We start from the raw sequence: 8343 nt of genomic DNA, 5'->3' as shown, positions 1-8343 counted from the left end.
AGGGGACGTCTACGATTGTGGGGAAATGCTGTTCTCTCTGGTTTGTTTACACTCAGAAGCTGTGCGTCTTTTAAGGTGGAACAGTGTGTTTGGGGAAAAATAACTGATAGTACGCAGCTGAAGTTTGACTTGTCTGTAAGCTTGCTTTCACTATTTGAATTACCACAGAAACCCATATGTAACTCGAGCTGTAGAGTTTGTAATAATGTCGGTATGTGTTTTATTTCATGCAGTTTGCCATCTCCTGAATTTGGACAGTCCACCTTAAGAAATCCAAAACAGTAAAAATAAGTCAGTGTTACCCACCTATGGAACAGACAGAGCATCATCCTCATCTCGAATTGTACTTTTCATAGAGATTGTATAGAGATTTCTCGTGTAAAATAACTCTAGATGCCGTTTCTCTGCTGCGAGCAGAGAGAGAGAATCCTAACAGTGGACAGAGACATTTTTTCTTTTTTTAAAAACAGGCTTCAGAAATGCATTAGATCAGTTCTGAGCACGCAAAACTACTGGAAAGCAGCAAATGATGAGGAAACATCCTCAGAGTTGTATATTAATAAAGGTGTGTTTCGATTAAAACCGTGAACGCCCCCTTTAACTACACCAAGATATTTTAGCCCAAAACAGTGCTGGAATTTTGGTGTCAGGACAATCGTTGGGTAAGGGCAGCACTGATGTAGTAGCCCTTAATGGAAAGAAATACTGAAATGCCTAGCTTACTATTATATGAAAATAGGTTCATTTTTTACCTGTGCAGCAGTAGCCTCCACTTTTGGCTCCTCGGTGGCCAAAGAAGTTTCAGGTTCAGCGCCGTACTTGGCAAGCTTTGCGCTCCGTATGATTCTGCTGTCAGTCTAAATGAATATAGGCATAGTAATATTAAAACAATAACAGAAAATGACCACAAAACTGACCATTAAAATCTAAAACAAGGATCAACAATAATTTATTCAAAGTGATTTACGCCAAGGTGTAAAATTAGGACACGACACACACCCCGTTTCTGGTACAGTCCAATGTCAGGACATTTGAGGCTTCCCTCAGGTCAAAACATTTTACCCCAGAAAAGTCTTGGAGCATCATTATTAGGACAGTTATTTAATATTATTATTAAACTTAGTTTATAAATAGCTGTCCAAATAGAGTGTATGGATAATCCATTTCTACCTGTGCTGCCATGATTTCTGCTCTCCGCTCATGAGAAATCAGCGAAAGATCCGGACCTTCAGGTGATTTGTTAATGTTTTTGTCCTGCAAGGTGTGAGACAAAGACCAGTCAGACATTTCATGCTGCTTACTTTCATTGCTCATGGGAAAAAAACAAAATGACAACAATAAGGACTAAGAGAAGCAACAGCTTTCATTTTGGCAATATCGTTCACGTCATGATGCAAAATTAGGACCCGACACACACCCTTTGTCTGGTACGATGCAAATTCAGGACAATTTAGATATTAAAAGGGGACGTCTACGATTGTGGGGAAATGCTGTTCTCTCCGGTTTGTTTACACTCAGAAGCTGTGCGTCTTTTAAGGTGGAACAGTGTGTTTGGGGAAAAATAACTGATAGTACGCAGCTGAAGTTTGACTTGTCTGTAAGCTTGCTTTCACTATTTGAATTACCACAGAAACCCATATGTAACTCGAGCTGTAGAGTTTGTAATAATGTCGGTATGTGTTTTATTTCATGCAGTTTGCCATCTCCTGAATTTGGACAGTCCACCTTAAGAAATCCAAAACAGTAAAAATAAGTCAGTGTTACCCACCTATGGAACAGACATAGAGCATCATCCTCATCTCGAATTGTACTTTTCATAGAGATTGTATAGAGATTTCTCGTGTAAAATAACTCTAGATGCCGTTTCTCTGCTGCGAGCAGAGAGAGAGAATCCTAACAGTGGACAGAGACATTTTTTCTTTTTTGTTTTTTTTAAAAACAGGCTTCAGAAATGCATTAGATCAGTTCTGAGCACGCAAAACTACTGAAAAGCAGCAAATGATGAGGAAACATCCTCAGAGTTGTATATTAATAAAGGTGTGTTTCGATTAAAACCGTGAACGCCCCCTTTAACTACACCAAGATATTTTAGCCCAAAACAGTGCTGGAATTTTGGTGTCAGGACAATCGTTGGGTAAGGGCAGCACTGATGTAGTAGCCCTTAATGGAAAGAAATACTGAAATGCCTAGCTTACTATTATATGAAAAAAGGTTCATTTTTTACCTGTGAAGCAGTAGCCTCCACTTTTGGCTCCTCGGTGGCCAAAGAAGTTTCAGGTTCAGCGCCGTACTTGGCAAGCTTTGCGCTCCGTATGATTCTGCTGTCAGTCTAAATGAATATAGGCATAGTAATATTAAAACAATAACAGAAAATGACCACAAAACTGACTATTAAAATCTAAAACAAGGATCAACAATAATTTATTCAAAGTGATTTACGCCAAGGTGTAAAATTAGGACACAACACACACCCCGTTTCTGGTACAGTCCAATGTCAGGACATTTGAGACTTCCCTCAGGTCAAAACATTTTACCCCAGAAAAGCCTTGGAGCATCATTATTAGGACAGTTATTTAATATTATTATTAAACTTAGTTTATAAATAGCTGTCCAAATAGAGTGTATGGATAATCCATTTCTACCTGTGCTGCCATGATTTCTGCTCTCCGCTCATGAGAAATCAGCGAAAGATCCGGACCTTCAGGTGATTTGTTAATGTTTTTGTCCTGCAAGGTGTGAGACAAAGACCAGTCAGACATTTCATGCTGCTTACTTTCATTGCTCATGGGAAAAAAACAAAATGACAACAATAAGGACTAAGAGAAGCAACAGCTTTCATTTTGGCAATATCGTTCACGTCATGATGCAAAATTAGGACCCGACACACACCCTTTGTCTGGTACGATGCAAATTCAGGACAATTTAGATATTAAAAGGGGACGTCTACGATTGTGGGGAAATGCTGTTCTCTCTGGTTTGTTTACACTCAGAAGCTGTGCGTCTTTTAAGGTGGAACAGTGTGTTTGGGGAAAAATAACTGATAGTACGCAGCTGAAGTTTGACTTGTCTGTAAGCTTGCTTTCACTATTTGAATTACCACAGAAACCCATATGTAACTCGAGCTGTAGAGTTTGTAATAATGTCGGTATGTGTTTTATTTCATGCAGTTTGCCATCTCCTGAATTTGGACAGTCCACCTTAAGAAATCCAAAACAGTAAAAATAAGTCAGTGTTACCCACCTATGGAACAGACACAGAGCATCATCCTCATCTCGAATTGTACTTTTCATAGAGATTGTATAGAGATTTCTCGTGTAAAATAACTCTAGATGCCGTTTCTCTGCTGCGAGCAGAGAGAGAGAATCCTAACAGTGGACAGAGACATTTTTTCTTTTTTGTTTTTTTTAAAAACAGGCTTCAGAAATGCATTAGATCAGTTCTGAGCACGCAAAACTACTGAAAAGCAGCAAATGATGAGGAAACATCCTCAGAGTTGTATATTAATAAAGGTGTGTTTCGATTAAAACCGTGAACGCCCCCTTTAACTACACCAAGATATTTTAGCCCAAAACAGTGCTGGAATTTTGGTGTCAGGACAATCGTTGGGTAAGGGCAGCACTGATGTAGTAGCCCTTAATGGAAAGAAATACTGAAATGCCTAGCTTAGTATTATATGAATATAGGTTCATTTTTTACCTGTGAAGCAGTAGCCTCCACTTTTGGCTCCTCGGTGGCCAAAGAAGTTTCAGGTTCAGCACCGTACTTGGCAAGCTTTGCGCGCCGCATGATTCTGCTGTCAGTCTAAATGAATATAGGCATAGTAATATTAAAACAATAACAGAAAATGACCACAAAACTGACTATTAAAATCTAAAACAAGGATCAACAATAATTTATTCAAAGTGATTTACGCCAAGGTGTAAAATTAGGACACAACACACACCCCGTTTCTGGTACAGTCCAATGTCAGGACATTTGAGACTTCCCTCAGGTCAAAACATTTTACCCCAGAAAAGCCTTGGAGCATCATTATTAGGACAGTTATTTAATATTATTATTAAACTTAGTTTATAAATAGCTGTCCAAATAGAGTGTATGGATAATCCATTTCTACCTGTGCTGCCATGATTTCTGCTCTCCGCTCATGAGAAATCAGCGAAAGATCCGGACCTTCAGGTGATTTGTTAATGTTTTTGTCCTGCAAGGTGTGAGACAAAGACCAGTCAGACATTTCATGCTGCTTACTTTCATTGCTCATGGGAAAAAAACAAAATGACAACAATAAGGACTAAGAGAAGCAACAGCTTTCATTTTGGCAATATCGTTCACGTCATGATGCAAAATTAGGACCCGACACACACCCTTTGTCTGGTACGATGCAAATTCAGGACAATTTAGATATTAAAAGGGGACGTCTACGATTGTGGGGAAATGCTGTTCTCTCTGGTTTGTTTACACTCAGAAGCTGTGCGTCTTTTAAGGTGGAACAGTGTGTTTGGGGAAAAATAACTGATAGTACGCAGCTGAAGTTTGACTTGTCTGTAAGCTTGCTTTCACTATTTGAATTACCACAGAAACCCATATGTAACTCGAGCTGTAGAGTTTGTAATAATGTCGGTATGTGTTTTATTTCATGCAGTTTGCCATCTCCTGAATTTGGACAGTCCACCTTAAGAAATCCAAAACAGTAAAAATAAGTCAGTGTTACCCACCTATGGAACAGACAGAGCATCATCCTCATCTCGAATTGTACTTTTCATAGAGATTGTATAGAGATTTCTCGTGTAAAATAACTCTAGATGCCGTTTCTCTGCTGCGAGCAGAGAGAGAGAATCCTAACAGTGGACAGAGACATTTTTTCTTTTTTTAAAAACAGGCTTCAGAAATGCATTAGATCAGTTCTGAGCACGCAAAACTACTGGAAAGCAGCAAATGATGAGGAAACATCCTCAGAGTTGTATATTAATAAAGGTGTGTTTCGATTAAAACCGTGAACGCCCCCTTTAACTACACCAAGATATTTTAGCCCAAAACAGTGCTGGAATTTTGGTGTCAGGACAATCGTTGGGTAAGGGCAGCACTGATGTAGTAGCCCTTAATGGAAAGAAATACTGAAATGCCTAGCTTACTATTATATGAAAATAGGTTCATTTTTTACCTGTGCAGCAGTAGCCTCCACTTTTGGCTCCTCGGTGGCCAAAGAAGTTTCAGGTTCAGCGCCGTACTTGGCAAGCTTTGCGCTCCGTATGATTCTGCTGTCAGTCTAAATGAATATAGGCATAGTAATATTAAAACAATAACAGAAAATGACCACAAAACTGACCATTAAAATCTAAAACAAGGATCAACAATAATTTATTCAAAGTGATTTACGCCAAGGTGTAAAATTAGGACACGACACACACCCCGTTTCTGGTACAGTCCAATGTCAGGACATTTGAGGCTTCCCTCAGGTCAAAACATTTTACCCCAGAAAAGTCTTGGAGCATCATTATTAGGACAGTTATTTAATATTATTATTAAACTTAGTTTATAAATAGCTGTCCAAATAGAGTGTATGGATAATCCATTTCTACCTGTGCTGCCATGATTTCTGCTCTCCGCTCATGAGAAATCAGCGAAAGATCCGGACCTTCAGGTGATTTGTTAATGTTTTTGTCCTGCAAGGTGTGAGACAAAGACCAGTCAGACATTTCATGCTGCTTACTTTCATTGCTCATGGGAAAAAAACAAAATGACAACAATAAGGACTAAGAGAAGCAACATGAACATCGCTTACACCCAAATATAAAATAAGGACTGGACATACGGATATTGCTTAATATATAACACATGAATTCCAAACTTGGTAATATTTTATCAAAACTAATTTTTTGCTTCGTGTCAATATGCTTCAACATGCTTAACTGTGCCCCAGTGGTGAGTATTTTATGCTCATCAGGTCATGAAGGGTTTTGGTAATCTTTAAAATTGACAATGTAAACACGACAGACATGCAAGAGAACACAGACATTGTCTTAATCAGTGTTCAAGTGTTAAAGTCTAGAATGTTTAAGTCTGTCTGAAGATGTGTTTATAATTACTTATTTTTTATTTTTATTTTGTAAATATAAAAAAAAAAATTAGAATTGGCTGCTTTCAAGACAGGCGCAGAGACAAATTTTTAAAGGGACAATATGTATAGACACTCGAGATATATTTTAATCTTAAAGCATTTCATAACAAGCAGGTGAGCTGGTAACAAGAGTAGATCTATATTGGGTAAAAAGCTTCCATTGTTTTTAAGCAAAGATAGGTTGGTTCTCACCACTTTGTATTTTGAATTATTGTAAAAATATATAGTGTTCTATGCAGTACATTTCAAAATATACTGTACCTAATATAAAATCCAAATAAATCATGTTTTCTGTGCCACTGAAACAATGGACCATCCAAATTTTATCAGTGACGGGCAAAACCCTACACCTCTCCTAGGGCATCAGTGACCACTACATGGACGGCTTGCATATGTGAGTAGCTTCTATTGATGTGGATGTGAACATTACTATTTTTAGAGAAAAATGATGATGTCTTTCCCCAGGAAATCTATGGTTATTTCAGCAGGATGATGCCATGCCTCATTTGGTATGTGCTCCAACAGCATGAGCTTAACCTGCCTGTGTTCTAGATCTGTCTCCTATGATAATCACGATGGTAAACTTGGTTCTGTCCCCTGTGTGTTGCAGACATCAAATTTCCATTTCCAATTTTTTTATATTTAACAAATAGTTTAGTTGAAATAATACTACATAAAGTAAACAAAAATATTTAATGAATATCTTTTCCCTGTCCTTTAAATCTAATTAACAAGTTACAGATTTTGTTTTGTTGCATTTTTATAAAGTGTTCCATATTTTCATATAAAATATCATATAAACTCACCAGTGAACGCCAAGGCCAGGGGCTGTCTCCATAACTGTACGTTATTTCCTGCCCTGGGTCTATGTCCTTCATAGCAAATAAGCACAAATGTGGCTTGCCTTTAACCAGTATTTTTTTTATTTTACAATTTGCATTTTTGTGATCATCGTTTACTAATCGTCCTAAAGTCCCATCTTCTTTGGCAGCATCTATGCTGAAAAAGGAAATTCAGATATATTTAATTACAACACCAACTGCTAAAATTACAACTACTTAAGTATGACTCTTAAATAAATGTCAGTATGTCATTTATTCATGTAATTTAATTTTATCTGTTAGAAATTAACTCAGCTAGGATTTCCTAAAAGAAGGAAAGCTAGAATATCCTACATAACAGGCAGCCACTTACCACCAGCTACTCCCATTCCATTTAAAGTCAAACAAAAACCCATTTTGTTTTTCTGTATATTTTTTTTGTCTCTCTGAACTCTCTTTTTGAGAAATAAGTTGTCCTTGGTATTCAAGGACAAAGCTTCCTCTTTCTATCTTCACCAGAGCAAATACTCCCCTTCCTAAAATAAAGCAAAGGGGAAAATGTAAATGGAATTAATTTTTAAGAACTTCTAATTAAATGTCAAACTTTAAGAACTTAAGCAGAAATGATTAAATTGGAAAGACACCAAGCATACAAGACCTACCCACTGTTTGGTTAAATATAATGGCTTACAACGTCATGTGAAAAACAATGTACACTTTCTTTGAATTCTATCTGGGCGTCAAAAAATCCATTTTTTTTTATATTGCTTGGTGTAGTATTAGTCTTAATTTAATTGGCATAGGAACCACAGGGATGTGGGACATGTCCCATGCAAAATTGTAAAAGCCTGCATTTGTACGCCACATTAAATATACCACGGAAAGATAAAATATGCTTCTTTCCTTTTGAAAGTGTGCCACTATGGAGGCATATTTGGTGCAAAACCCCTGAGCACCAGTGACAGTGAAACATGTACTGGAGAAAATAGTCACATGTGTATTATTATAATTTGAAGTCACAGAGAAAATCTCCTCAGGAGTTGCAAACTCCTCTCCCACAAATACAATCACAAACTCTTAATTGCAGGTGCACAAATCTAATTCTACATACAATTCTACTAAGACAGAGCCAATTACTGCATGTGAAATTTAACCTTTAAACTTTTTTTCTTGTAACAGTAACACAATTTTAGAATCAAAACATTTTAAAGCTACAAGAAATGTCCTTCCCCCACCCCACAGACGTGCCCCTGAGGTTTAATATTTATAACTGTAATTATTGTAAATGTAGTATGTAATGTAAATATTCAGGCATACCTTTACATGAGTTGATAAATCTTTCTTCAAACCAAGGCTTGTCCTCGCAGGAAAGAATATGTTCTGTAGCATCTGCCACAGGATTTCGCC

At 37.3% G+C, this 8343-nt stretch overlaps 1 long non-coding RNA gene across 1 annotated transcript; it reads right to left on the bottom strand.

Annotated features, from left to right (window-relative positions):
* Positions 1-5576: 5576 nt before the first annotated feature.
* LOC136684604 (uncharacterized) lies at positions 5577-8343 on the bottom strand. Its single transcript, XR_010799744.1, has 4 exons — positions 8254-8343; positions 7310-7472; positions 6922-7114; positions 5577-5660 (listed from the first exon to the last, which is right to left on the bottom strand). It is a non-coding gene; the product is annotated as an uncharacterized lncRNA (long non-coding RNA).

Source organism: Hoplias malabaricus, unplaced genomic scaffold (genome assembly GCF_029633855.1).
Source record: "Hoplias malabaricus isolate fHopMal1 unplaced genomic scaffold, fHopMal1.hap1 scaffold_382, whole genome shotgun sequence".
Lineage (NCBI taxonomy): Eukaryota > Metazoa > Chordata > Actinopteri > Characiformes > Erythrinidae > Hoplias > Hoplias malabaricus.
Note: the sequence above shows the minus strand (reverse complement) of the source record. Positions and strands in the feature narration are given on the sequence as shown.